The sequence below is a fragment of the Pagrus pagrus genome (assembly GCF_965226575.1).
Source record: "Pagrus pagrus genome assembly, chromosome: 7".
NCBI lineage: Eukaryota > Metazoa > Chordata > Actinopteri > Spariformes > Sparidae > Pagrus > Pagrus pagrus.
This window is the reverse complement of record NC_140191.1, coordinates 12106363-12119066: the sequence shown is the minus strand read 5'-3', so window position 1 is coordinate 12119066 and position 12704 is coordinate 12106363. Positions and strand designations below refer to the sequence as shown.

At 44.0% G+C, this 12704-nt stretch overlaps 1 protein-coding gene across 4 annotated transcripts in view; it reads left to right on the top strand.

Annotated features, from left to right (window-relative positions):
* The first annotated feature begins 400 nt into the window (after positions 1 to 400).
* The window catches only part of ddr1 (discoidin domain receptor tyrosine kinase 1), a 48354-nt gene continuing 36050 nt past the window's right edge, over positions 401 to 12704 (top strand). For 3 of the 4 annotated variants that reach the window (XM_084358097.1, XM_084358098.1, XM_084358096.1), the window contains exon 1: positions 653 to 768. The gene's annotated coding sequence lies outside the window, so the exon portion shown is untranslated. Of the gene's footprint in view, positions 769 to 12704 lie in introns of all 4 variants that reach the window. The other variant, XM_084358099.1, reaches the window with a different exon arrangement.

The following is a 12704-nucleotide window of genomic DNA, read 5'->3' as shown; positions in this document are numbered from 1 at the left end:
GAGGGAGAGAGAGCAGAAAATTCAAGGAGTTTACAAGTTTACATTATTAAAGAATTGAGACGAAATAATTAAAAACACCAGAGCAACGTTTCCCTTACATGCAAAGGGTTAACAAGGTGAAGGCAGCCTGCGTGCTGCTGTATCACATGTCATATTCCCCAAATCTCGGCGTTGCTGTAACAAAGAAACTCCCATGGCCCCTGAAGGCTCCACACTGTTGATAAGGTCACAGCTCCCGCCCACGGCACGCTCTGATTGGACGAAGCGCGTGCTGGAATATTCAATCAGACACCTTGCTCGCAGCTGTGATTGGACGCAGCCGGTGCAGTTATGTAAATGAGCACCTGGTGGCGCCTGCTGGCCCCGGCTGTGGAGCCCGGACTGAGGCTGGAGCGGCGCAGCCGGGACTCACACTCACATTCAGAGAGGGGCCGAAGCGCACGGACCCTGGACGGTCTGCCGCTACCTTAAATATCACCCCCCCTCCTCACTGTCGACTAGTTTTACAGCTCTTCATCCCGAGAGCGTGAAGAGAAAAGTCCTTAAATTCTGCCAACTCGGGACGAATTTGTTGTTTTTCCTGCGTTTTGACGAGAGGTCGCTCACTTGTGCGCAACAACTGCTCCAGAGCTCCGTTTGGATTATTCAGCGGACGTTGTTGGGGTTTTTTTTTTTTTTTCGGGGACAAAACACAGCTTCACTCGTCTCGCACTCACTTCGTCTCAAAGTTTGGACTCCTGTCAAGGCGAACTTCTCCGCGTATTTTAGGTAAGTGAGACAAACTCCTTTAAATCGTCCGCGCGTTCTCCGCTCCATAATAAGCGGCTATAATAATATTGCAGCGGATATTTCCAGCTGTCTGTCTGTCTGTCTGTCTCAGTGTATGTCTGTGTGTGTCTGTCTGCTTCTCACTCTGTGGCTTGGCGTCTATAAGTCTCGCTGTGAGGCGGGCACGGCGGCTCTGGACGCTGGCCACGGGCTGCTGGGAAGCGCATGAGAGGTGTAGAGTCGCGCCCCAGGTCTCTCTCCCTCTCCCTCTCCCTCTCTCTCTTGTGTGTCAGAAACATCGTGGCATTTAACAACTACGTAGCTGAAATACTCTCACAGTGAACATCATGGTCTGGGCTCGTTGCAAACTGGTCAGCATCCTGCTAAATGTGGGTCCTTGGCATTCGGAGTCCTGATCTGTGCGCGTCATCTGTGTGTTTGGTTAAATTTAATCTCTTCGCTGTCTGTAAAACTCATTCTCTGACATCACACCTCATTCACAAAAACAGACAAGTTACACAAAAGTGAGTAAAAAGCACAGCAGCAGATGATGCATGGGTCTGCATAATGTCCTACTGTTCAGGATCACCTCCACACATCCAGGTGGTGGCCATCACACCCACCATTAACCCGGTGACCTCACAGCAGCACAGGTGACCTCCCATAAGACCATCAGCTCTGGTTTCCTTCACCTCTGGCTCTTGGAGGAGGTGGCTCTCCTCCGAGAGTTAATCAGTACAAAACCTGAGATCATCACAGGGCGGCCTGGCACTGGAAACAAGAGGCAGTGTTGATTTTCAGACTCTGAGGAGACGCTGCCAAAAGGTTTTGGACTTTGAAGCGAACACACATTTTGTGTTTTTCATGATTCAGGAGAAAAAAGGAGGGGGGTGGTGAGAGCAAATCAATCATGTGTGTAATAAATGATTCACTCTCTCTTTCACGGTGCTGAAATCAAGAAGAAGTTATGCCGAGAAACTGCATATTTCAGCTGTCTGTCCGTTTGTGTAAGAAACCGGTGGAGAGAGTTGAAAATGTGGGCGTGATTGCATGTGTCTCTGTTGCCAGCTTGTTGCTCGTGTGTTTGTGCATGCCTCTGTGCTCACAGCGAGGTGGAGGTAGCCTGATGGAGGAGTTAACAATGGGCTTTAGTGGATGTGCACAGCAGCAGGCGGTCACCTTTCCCACCACAGGAAAATGCTACATGTGGGTAGTTTTTTGGCCAGAGGACTGAGCAGGCTGTCCAGAGGAGGTGTTGCTTTGTTAGACTGTTGGAGGAGGAGGAGGAGGAGGAGGAGGTGAGGGTGAGGGATGGGGGGGAGGTATGCTATTTGCCAATAGATAGGGAAGCAATAAGAGAGAATTTTCTCTCTCCTCATCCCTCCCTCTCTGCCTCTGTAGCAAAGGCAGGGGCATAAAGTGAGGAGGAGCCCTGAGCGTGGCTACACAATCCCTCACAACAAGCACAGGTCTGCTGGATCCCTGTGTAATGGGCATCTGGCTGCAAACTCTCCCACAACGTCCCGCGAGAGCCATTGGCCCTGCATAGCTGCTTTTTTATCAGCAGTGCAGTCCAGCAGAGGAGACGCGGAACATATTAAATAGTTGGAGAGACCAATTATGTGAGTATAATTATTGTGCACGCACACACTCAAGGAAAAGTTTTCTTTGATTAGTTTTTTGTCTTGGCGGGATTGGGAGAAAATGACGTTAATTGCATAACATGATTTGTGAAGAAGTATGCACAGATCTGTCAAACGGCTGCGTGTTGTTATTTTTGTTTCGTTTCCAGTCTTTGGAGATTTTTCGGCATTTTGTTATGTACAAAACAAGAGGAAATTATCGCAATTTTGCATCATTGCTGTTGTTTTGCGATTGAAGACACAGATGTGCGACTGTGTGTGAGCTTGCACGCAAACACAAACACACAGAGAAGCACTAATTTGTCTTGTCTGGTTTGTCTCTTCTGGTTGATCATTGACCTCAGTCTGTTGTCCTCTATCCGGGTCATTGTCTGGGTGGCAGCCAGGCTTTGTGACTTCGTCTTTCTGGTTGTTGACCAACCTGAAAAGACTTCCAGCAGGTGGACACGCATTCTGAACCTTAAGACAGATCCCGCACAATAGCTTTGTTTCATGATTTGCACAGTTGCCTGATCCTGATGGCGATGTGGCTAATGTGGCGAGTGAACCACATGAAAAAGAACAATGACCATGAGGGTGTTTTAGTCCAAAGGAACCGTCTGTTACGTGACTTTTCTCATGGTGGTCATGTATTAGGCATCGAATTCTGTGTTTTCTAGTAATTGGCTCCCGACTGACTGAGCGGGAACCTCAAGGCCAGTGGAAGAACTCATTTAAGTCCAAAGACATGACACGGTTCCTCGCCTCCCGTCTCTACAGTCTCGCTCTAATGGGAAATGAAGCCAATTGAAGGCAGGACTGCACTGTCCACTATTTTCTTAAACCAATTTACCCTCATGTCTAGACAGCCGGACTTTTCAATTGCATTGACCGTATGTGTGGTCACATGCAGAGCGAGCTCGACGAGACTGTCAGAGAAACAAATTCATCGAATAATGGCCGGCGGCACTTCAAAGCGTGGTTCGTTTTGTGCTTGCGCTTTAGTTGTCAGTGAGTTCTCACATCTCCTATTTGATTTCCTCCATCTCCACCGTCCTACCTTCTTCCAGATTCGCCTCCCCACCACTCCAGCATGCCTTCATCTCCCCTGTTCCTCCATCCAGCATATCTTTGATCCCCTAATTGATCATTCAGGCAATCTGTCTCTCTCTCTTTACATCTAGCATGGAACACACATTCTCCCTCTTCATCCTCTCTCTCTCCATTCCCTTTGAAGCGGCACTAGATGTTTCATTTATTCACCTCCCCCCTCCCTCCTCCTGCTTATCCATCTCATCTTCACCCTCCCTTCTGCTATCGTCCCTGTGGTCTCCTCATTTATTGGTTTGCTCTCCCCGTCGAGCGTGCCCTGGTTAGATAACAACGTTGCTGCTCGGTTGTAAGCAAACTGGGGTCATATTTTGGCTGCTGAGGTTTCTTCAAAGAATTTGTCACATTTTCATATCGGCTTATGCCAGGCTTTTGACTCGATGCCTCGTTTTTGCTCTGAAACCTGCAGAAATGCATTTGCATACGTCCCAAAAGTGAGCTATTAACTGTTTTGCAGATGCTAATGTATATGTATGATAGACTCACTAACTATCTCCAAGTGGCAAAGAAGGTTTTTACAACACACAAGTACAGAAATGTCAAAATTTGCCAAGTAACACCTCTCCAATGCATAAATCCTGAACTTAATGCATGTTTTATGACTCAGAAATAATAAGGTACTCTGACTGAGTGAGTTCACTCCTGTAACACTGTCAGACTCTGTTGGACAGTTTTTTTTTTAAAAAAAGGATCAAAATGGGCCTTTTCCCTTTCTTTTTCTGTTTCTCTCTCTCTGATCCACTTACCTTGACAGCCAGTCAGATTGATTTCTCTCAATGACGAGTCACCACCGATTCTCCATGCTCAATCGGCCAAAAAGCCACCGCCAAGGGCTGTCCAGTGCCAACGGTACCTCATCAACTAGAGCCACGGATGTTAACTGGCCTTAAAACCACTAAATTACTGCTTTAGCTGACTAGTTATCAGGGTTAATGCTAATAAACAACTTTTCTATCTAATCTAGGCTCACTTCACACAGACAGCAAATAATAATTACAACCTAATAGCATCTTACAAACGAGCAAAAAATTAATATACAAAAGGTGAATTAATAAAAAGTTTCTAACCATCAGCCTAACCTTAACCTTCTTCCTCCACGTTTCTCTCGTGCACCAAAGTTTTCGACAGTTGTATTCCGACTTAAGGCAGCATTCACAGTAACTCAAAGTTTCAGTGGGGCTACAGATGTCTTGTTGCCGCACTTATCTCTAATCCTGCACCCCCAGATCTTTAACATTTTCAAACTTGTAGTCTTCAATCAACAGTGCTTCAAGCGATTCCGCTTGAGGCATTTTATCAGACTTCATTTAGCGCCTACTGGAGCAGCAAAAGGCTTCATAAACCTTTTCTCACATATGCAGTACTACTTCACAACACCTGTAAACACACTTTGATGTGTAAGGTTGGTTGAGCTCCCTCTTAAATCATATGATGTTGAGTAAATAAGCAAAGCTCGTCGCTGCAGAAACCAACTTGCGAATCACGTCGAGCCGCTTTACTCATCGAGCCAACAACTGGCTGCTGAAAGAAGTAGACGGACCTGATGAAAGATGGAAACTCTCAGAAACTTAAAAAGCCAGTGTGCTCTCGGTTCTCTCTTTTTTGCCCCTTCTCTCTTTCGTTTTTTTTTTCATCTCTGTTCAAATCCTCACACCGTGGTGGTGTTCTCGCCTGAGTTGCTAGCACATCGTGCCTCTCTTTGCTCAGTTATACCAGTAATAATTACTAATGCCCTCTGGCAAAGTAAGTGCTTTTGAAAACCTTGTTGGAACATGGAAGAAAATTGTGCTCAGCATCAAAGGTGACCCTCTTCTTTAATACTTCTTCTTTGTATGATGATTTGAGTTGTAACCGTTCACGTTGAGTGGGGTGGACCTACCTGCCTTCCCCTCCCAGGGGTTTGGAGGGGCACATTAGCACCAGGAAACTGCTGTGTGATATGTAATTTAGCTCTTTTTAGGAGGCTTTTTTTCTGCTGAGAGGGAGGAGGAGGAGGACTGTGAGTGTGATAAAGGTATCAGCCTGTGCCTGAGGCTTTTAGCAGAGATGACTGTGTGTGTGTGTGTGTGTGTGTGTGTGTGTGTGTGTGTGTGTGTGTGTGACTGAAGTTTTAGCAAAGCCCAGACGCAATTTTTGGATCCTAATCTGCTTTTGTACGAGAGTGTTTCTTTGTTTGCCCGCTGTAGAAGCTAAACATTAAACAGCTCAAAGACGTCTGAAAATCTCCTCTCTGTCTGCTCAGCTGTCGTTCATTAGGAATGAGAAGAAGACATCTGTGAGAGGGCTGCCGACTGTTTTTCTCACTTTGACTCAAACCGCTGAGTCTCGCTGAACTCATTCCCGTTTGACCTGATCTCTCTGTGTTCGGTTTCTCTCCAGGCCATCCCTCCTTCTTTCCCACCCTCCCTCCATCCCTCTTTCTCCTTCTGTTCCTTCTCACTGTTTCAATAGCTGCTCGCCGGGTGAATAATTGTCCCCCTCCTGCGGGCAAAGAGTTGCTTTTGTCCCACGCTCGCTCTGTCATTCTGAGCCTCTTCGTTCGATTACTGGAGGGAATTTTGCTCAGCCATGGCATTCTTCTGTCTGTCTGTCTGTCTGTCTGCTTCTGACTCTGGCCGTTTTCTCTCCACCCTTTGTGAGAGTCGCACAGTGCCGCCACATGCCTCTCCCTTCTCCTTTCACCCCATCCTCCCCTCCGCCTCTCACTTGTTCTCTGACAGGTGGCACCGACTCTGTGCAAATTGAATTCAGGGAATCGGGCTGCGGCTTGCCATCACACTGCAGCCCTAAAATGGCCTCACCGTCGAACTGGATCCACACACACTCTGCTGCCATGCTGTCGTATTAACATGCAAAATGCTACCACATATCTGCTAGATTCTCATTATACTTTTTACACCCACGCTTCAACTGAGGTCAAACTAAGAGCTGCACTTCCCTCAGTGTGGCGGTGAAGGTTCGTTCTAATGCGGTAGGTGACTCAGGTTCACTTCTAGTTGAGGGGAGAAAGGTCTCTCATTAACTTACTTTCACTAGAATGTGAAATGGCACTCCCCTCATTCCAGATGCATGAAACAGACAGAAAAGAGCTGAGAACAGTCAAACCGCATGCACGGACATGTATGAAACTTTAAGCCCTGAAAACCGAAACAGTACTTCGGTTGTTAGTTGCTGTGAGTCGAAACCAGTTTTGCAGAAGAACTATTAAACTCTGATCTGTTGTTTTTCTTCTGCGTGCGCAGAGTCGAGACCTCACTCTCTCTTCACATGACGCAGCTAATGAACAGTCGACTCAATATAGACCCCGTTGATTGCCAGGGGTGCTAACAAAGAGGATAACAAGGCTCTCGCTTGGTGTGATCTCTGTGTTTGCGCTCAGTTCTTGGCATATTTCAGCTCTCACACAACATCTTCATTTGTTATATTATCTAGCGCTCTTAGTTGTGGCACATACGGTGAAGGCAATCTGCCCCCTTCTGTTCTGTGTGTTGTTACTCTTAATGTATCTGATCCAGCTGATTTCCTTTTAATATCCTCTGCAGGATATTATTGGAGCATAATGTTTTGGTATAGTTATAAAAAAATGGTCCAGACAATGTGTTATTATATTATTTTATTGTAGCCACATAGTCAAATTTTGGATCTACCTGGACGCAACTTTTTGATTTGTAGCTCTTCTATAATGATTGCCAAAAAATGCATGTAAACCTTTTAACTTTCCACAAAAAACTTGGGCAAGATCCATGAAGCCTGACTTCTCCAACATAAACGCACATGACATCACAGCAGTATGATGGCGCACAAAGCGAACAATTACTTTTTACCTCTTTTTATTTTATATCGTGTTTGCTTTGTGAAAAGTGCAGTTAACACAACCTTGTAGTTGTCATTTTCACTTTCGTTCAGATGATGTGTAAAGTTTTTGAGTGTTCGGAGCCGACTCTTAAGTCCCCTTAACTGTGAAAATCAGCTGCTGTGGCTGCTTGTGAAGTTCCCAGACTCGCCATTCAAACACCTGTTTGCAGCGGATAGAGAGCTCCAGGGACATAACGTCTAATAGAGAGAGACTCCATTGGGAAATCTGAAGTTTATGAGGAATGTTTCCACTAGCAACTTTTTTTGTGAGTGTCAGCCCTTAAAGTAGAAGATTTCTCTGAGGGTTGGTGAACCTCTCCCCATCCAAGCGTGTAGAAAAACCCACAGGGGCCACTACATTTGGGATAAATGCCAAAGGCCCTCTTCAGGGGCGGCGTTTGGTTTGTCTTTTCTGGGCTACTAAAGAAACATGAAGTGCAACTTGGTGGACTCCGTAGAAACACATCTGCTCTCTCTCTGTAGATATAAATGGCTTGTTCTTAGGGAACAAAAACACAACTGTTAGTTTCAGGTGAATATACACTAATAAAAACACAATTATGAATATCGTAAACCATTTCTTCCAAAACATCTCCCTAAATCCTAAACACTGGACCTTTAGTCTGCACAAATGTTTGATAAATCAGCTGCCAAAAACTGACATTAAAGGTGCACTACGTAGTTTTGGGGGATAACGTTTATTCAGAAGAGAAAGATCTTTTCAAACTGACCTTAACACAATCACATACTGTTTCACTTTGTTTATATCTGGCAGAACCTGCCACCTTTCTAGCTTCACACAGTGTTTTGGGGACCTTCTTTTCCTCTGAGAACAGCTTGTTTATTCAGTTATGGAAACAAATAAATAATTCATATTTGCATGATTACCTCATTAATATTATAAATATGAAAATTCTGAGTTTAGGTTTATTCTCCAAACTACATAGAGCCCCTTGAACAGAAAAAAGCAACACAAGTAACACAGCATCAACATTTCTCATCAGCAGGTTCTGGATAATCCTTAATTCTCTTCAGAAAACCAATTAGACACATTGACTTGGTTTGTTAAGGCCAGACCCCGAGGCATTGTGCATTCATTATTTTGTATCACTTGCTAATTAAGCTGGTAGAAAGCTGATAATCAGTTTACTCCAGGAACTAGCTCATGAGCGACTTTTGAGGTCAATATTTGATGATACATTGGGTGATTTTCATATGTTACATCACATAAACATGTACTTTTGATAGGGATCCCATAAAAAAATGTCTTTATGCTGATATGTAACCACAATGTGTCCTGATCAGAACTTTATTTGTGCTTCCAGCCAACCAAACATATGTCTTTGGAGTTTCTGAACTGCAGGTTCTTGTTCCTCATTATTACTTAAAACAACATTATGTAGAAATTGACAATTTGTTTGATTTGGCGCCCCCTACAGTTAATGAGTGTGACACCACTGTTGTAAATACAAATCCCAGGTCTGTAACAATTTGTCAGATGTAACGTAGGTGCTGACCACAAACAAACACATCACGTCATAACAATGTTATGTGTTGAAAACTTGTGTGTTGACGTAAACATGTATGTGACGCTGTGATCCTCCCCTCTCACTGAAGTTACACAGTGCAGAAACAAGTGATAGAGACATCAGGCACCCTATTAGAAGACACTGTACCATCAAAATGATTCAGAAGCTGCTATTTTAAGGTGTTAATTTTGATATTGCAGACTGCTGGCTGATTCAATCTGCCAAGCTCTTTCAGGAACCACTGAACAGTGTCTACCACCAACACATGCACCATTAAACCTCCTCCCCGCTGGTGAGAGAAACAGATGACTGTCCACCTCCAGCAGACTCCTAAATGACTAGCTTATTAAATTGTCTCTGGCATGGTGCAACCTTGTGATTTTAAAGGTATTATAGTCTTGGATTTATGGGAATATTGAGTGTTTCTGTATATTTTAGGTGTGTTGTTTTTGGCCGTCTCCACAAATCTACCGTAATGTTTCTTGACACCTGAATGCCAAACAAAACCGTAAAGAAAACCGGCTACCACCTCGGTGTGATGCTTTGTACACTTACAAATAGGTTTGTGTGGCTGCTGTTGATGGGGGCATTCTTCATTTGCCAGACCAACCTGAGGTAATCAGTCACCATTTGTCTCTGTCTGCCATGCAGATGTGCTGAGCAGTGCTGCAACTGCTATGAGCTGAAGGGCCAAGTGGACCTTTGTTTAAGTATAAAGGGAAAAGATGGAAGTTTCACTCTTTAAGTATGATTGATTTCAGCTTTATGTAGCCACATGCTAATAATCTCAACTTCGAGCGTTAATTTTTTAGCAGTTTCTGCACTACCCTGGAGCCTCGGCTCATGGGTCACACACTGCCATCGGGAAGGTGTGCTTCGAACTGTGTGTTTTCGGGTGAAGGCTGAGCTGTCTTAATGAGTCATGTGATATTCAGCACAACTAAACTATTCCTGGAAGCAGTTTTTTTCCTCTTACAATCCTCTTACCATGCTTTCTTTAATGTTTCATCATGATTCACCTGCTCCTACAGTCATCCATCAGTCACATGCTTTACTTTCTCTTTGCTATTTTATTTGTTTTACTGACTCTGCCCTTGACTTTGTTGCCATCTTCTCACTCAGCTCTCATTACCTTGTTTAAGTGACTCATCCATTCTTCCATCCTGGTTCCTCAACCTTGGGTAAAACTCAATAAAATCAGATGCCACAGTCCTGACTCTCACTTCCTTGTATAGATGAATATTATGACACACAGCTGTAAAATTTGATGACCAATGTATGACCAATAGTAGAATCTAACAGCAGACTTTTCTCCTGCTTCCTGACACATTTTGGATCTTCTGTAGGCATTAGAGTAGGTAATTATTCAAAGTGCACTGCCTATATTTTCACTTCTAAGAGCAACTGTCTCCTAAGCTGAGTAAGGGGGATTATGTGTTTGGTTTCCTCGCTCCCAGGGTGAAGGAAATGTTACACTAAGTGGTATTTTAATATTTAACTAAAGTAAGCTGAGGGAAATTCTTTCAAGATGAATAAAAGGAATCCAACGGACAGATTTGTGCAGCCAAACAACTTAACGCCTGCCCGCCTTTGGAGTGGGTTTTCAGCGAAAATAAGGAAGCAGTAGCCCCGCAGTGACAGAAACATGTCTGTTTTCCGAAAAGCATCAAATGACCTTGTTTCTGTGGTTGGGCACAGTCACTCTTCAAAGTGTTGTGAAGATTTAAGATTAATTCCCGCTATCTTCTCTCCAGGACTCGGGAGGGCAGCGGTGCGTACGGCTTCACCTCACCAGCTTCCCTTACACGCTAACGGAAACCCAAAACAAAGAGCTCACTACTTTCCGTTTCCCAGTGGCCATTAGTCATGTCTAAGTGAGGCAGAGTGTTACTCCGTCCATCTGTGATTAGAGACTTCACACGTTGAGTTCTGTGTATGGACAAGAAAGCGGCAACGAAGAAGAACTTTTAGCATATTAAGGACAAATCTTAGAAATGACATCACTGCTGACCATTTTCCAAATGATAAAGTACATCACAGTTCATACCGACCAGATCAGACCATGTCCTGTTTGTGTGACGTCACGATGTGAACTTTAACCCTCATCGATCCTGAAGGTGACGGTAACGCACCTAAAAGCAGTTTGCTAACCGCCATTAAACAACAAAGGAGAAACTGCTATGTTGCTGTGCCACTATCACGCTGGGGCCTACCAGTAATTATATGTTCATTCTGGGAGAGTAAAAAATAATAGTTAACAACCAGGACGCGAGGCATATCATTACAGCGTGTTTTCTAAACTGGCGCATAGAAACCATCAGCCACCTGGCACACGGTCAACCGGGAAAAGGAAGGTTAACTGGTGACCCGTTTCTATTATTATAAATGACTAAATGATTGAATAAACTTATTTGTGACTTGAAATAAAACAGACAAAATCCAGTATGCTTTGCAACAGTAGCACCAACAATAGTAGCACTTGGAAAGTCTCAGGGGTAAACTTTCAACTTTCAGTAGGAGCCTTCACCTTCTAACTTATCAAGATCACCAAAGTCAGTATAATTCATCCCCTGGGGACCATGCATGTTTGTACCCATAGTTGTTTAGATAGATTAGATCTGGGTGAAGGGTGGACAGACTGACTGACAGATCGACTCTGCCACCCCACTGCCTTGAGATTTACACCCAGGCTGCAAGCTGCTTCTCCAATAGCACTCAGCTAACATTAGTAACTAGCATTATTAGCCAACCTTGACTTGTAGGAATCATGGCATTAAAATGATTTGTTGTTTTATAATCAGGTACTACAATTCCTGAGCCTCTGTGATTTGGATATTGCTCTTGGCCATATTGCGATTTCATAATATTTCAATTAATTGCACAGCCCTACTGAAAATGGAAAAAAATAACCAATAATTGTAAAAGGCTTTTTACTTTAAATGTGTTAGTTTCTGACATTTAACATATTGCATACATATATCATGAGGCTTGGATGTTGAAACTGTATAAAAAAATGTGGTCCACACATTGACTATGATTGATTACTGCTCTTAGGTTTCAAGTGTCTGCATGTGATTTTTATATACTGACACAGAACAAAGTAATGGCTGTCTGGTATGAAGGTAATCACAATTAAAGTTATGATATACTTTGGAAAAATCCTCAGCAGTGATGTAACGCTTGCACAATTACCGGACTAAAACATCCAAGACCACCTGAGCGGCCCTTCAGGTCACTACTGACGTTTGGAACGGCTTCATTATACAACTGGAAAGAATAACGAATGCAAACATTCTGTTCCAACACGAGGGACTCGCTAGAAAAGACGCTAACCGGTGCCAAGGCGGTCCCGCCAGTTTTTCTCTGGAGCGATCTAATTATAGTGACTCTGGCAAACTGTCTTTAATGATGCAATGCCTGCTAACTGAAAAAAAGTTCTGTATGCCTCTCCGCTCTTGACTCTGTCGCTCTCTTGTCAGCCCTGTTTTTGTTGTAGAAACAGCAGCTGCTCATAAGTATTCATTAGTCCTGCTTATGGATTAGCCGAGACAAAATGTGAGAGTGTAGATTGGGCTTCACGCTGCGCTGCCTCCTCCAGAACACAGCGGGCCCTTCTCGCCTCTCTCTCAGCTCTAACCACAGCTGTTCAACACCACTTGACTTTTCCAACAACAATGTTCTCGGATGGCTGTGGCCACTTTTGTTCCTGCTCGGAGAAAACATTTGTCCGACTGGATTTCTTCCCTTGTTTATTATGTCTTCGTCTCTCTGTGGCGTGTTGGATAAAAGTTTGTCCCCCTTCATTTACAAAACAGTGATG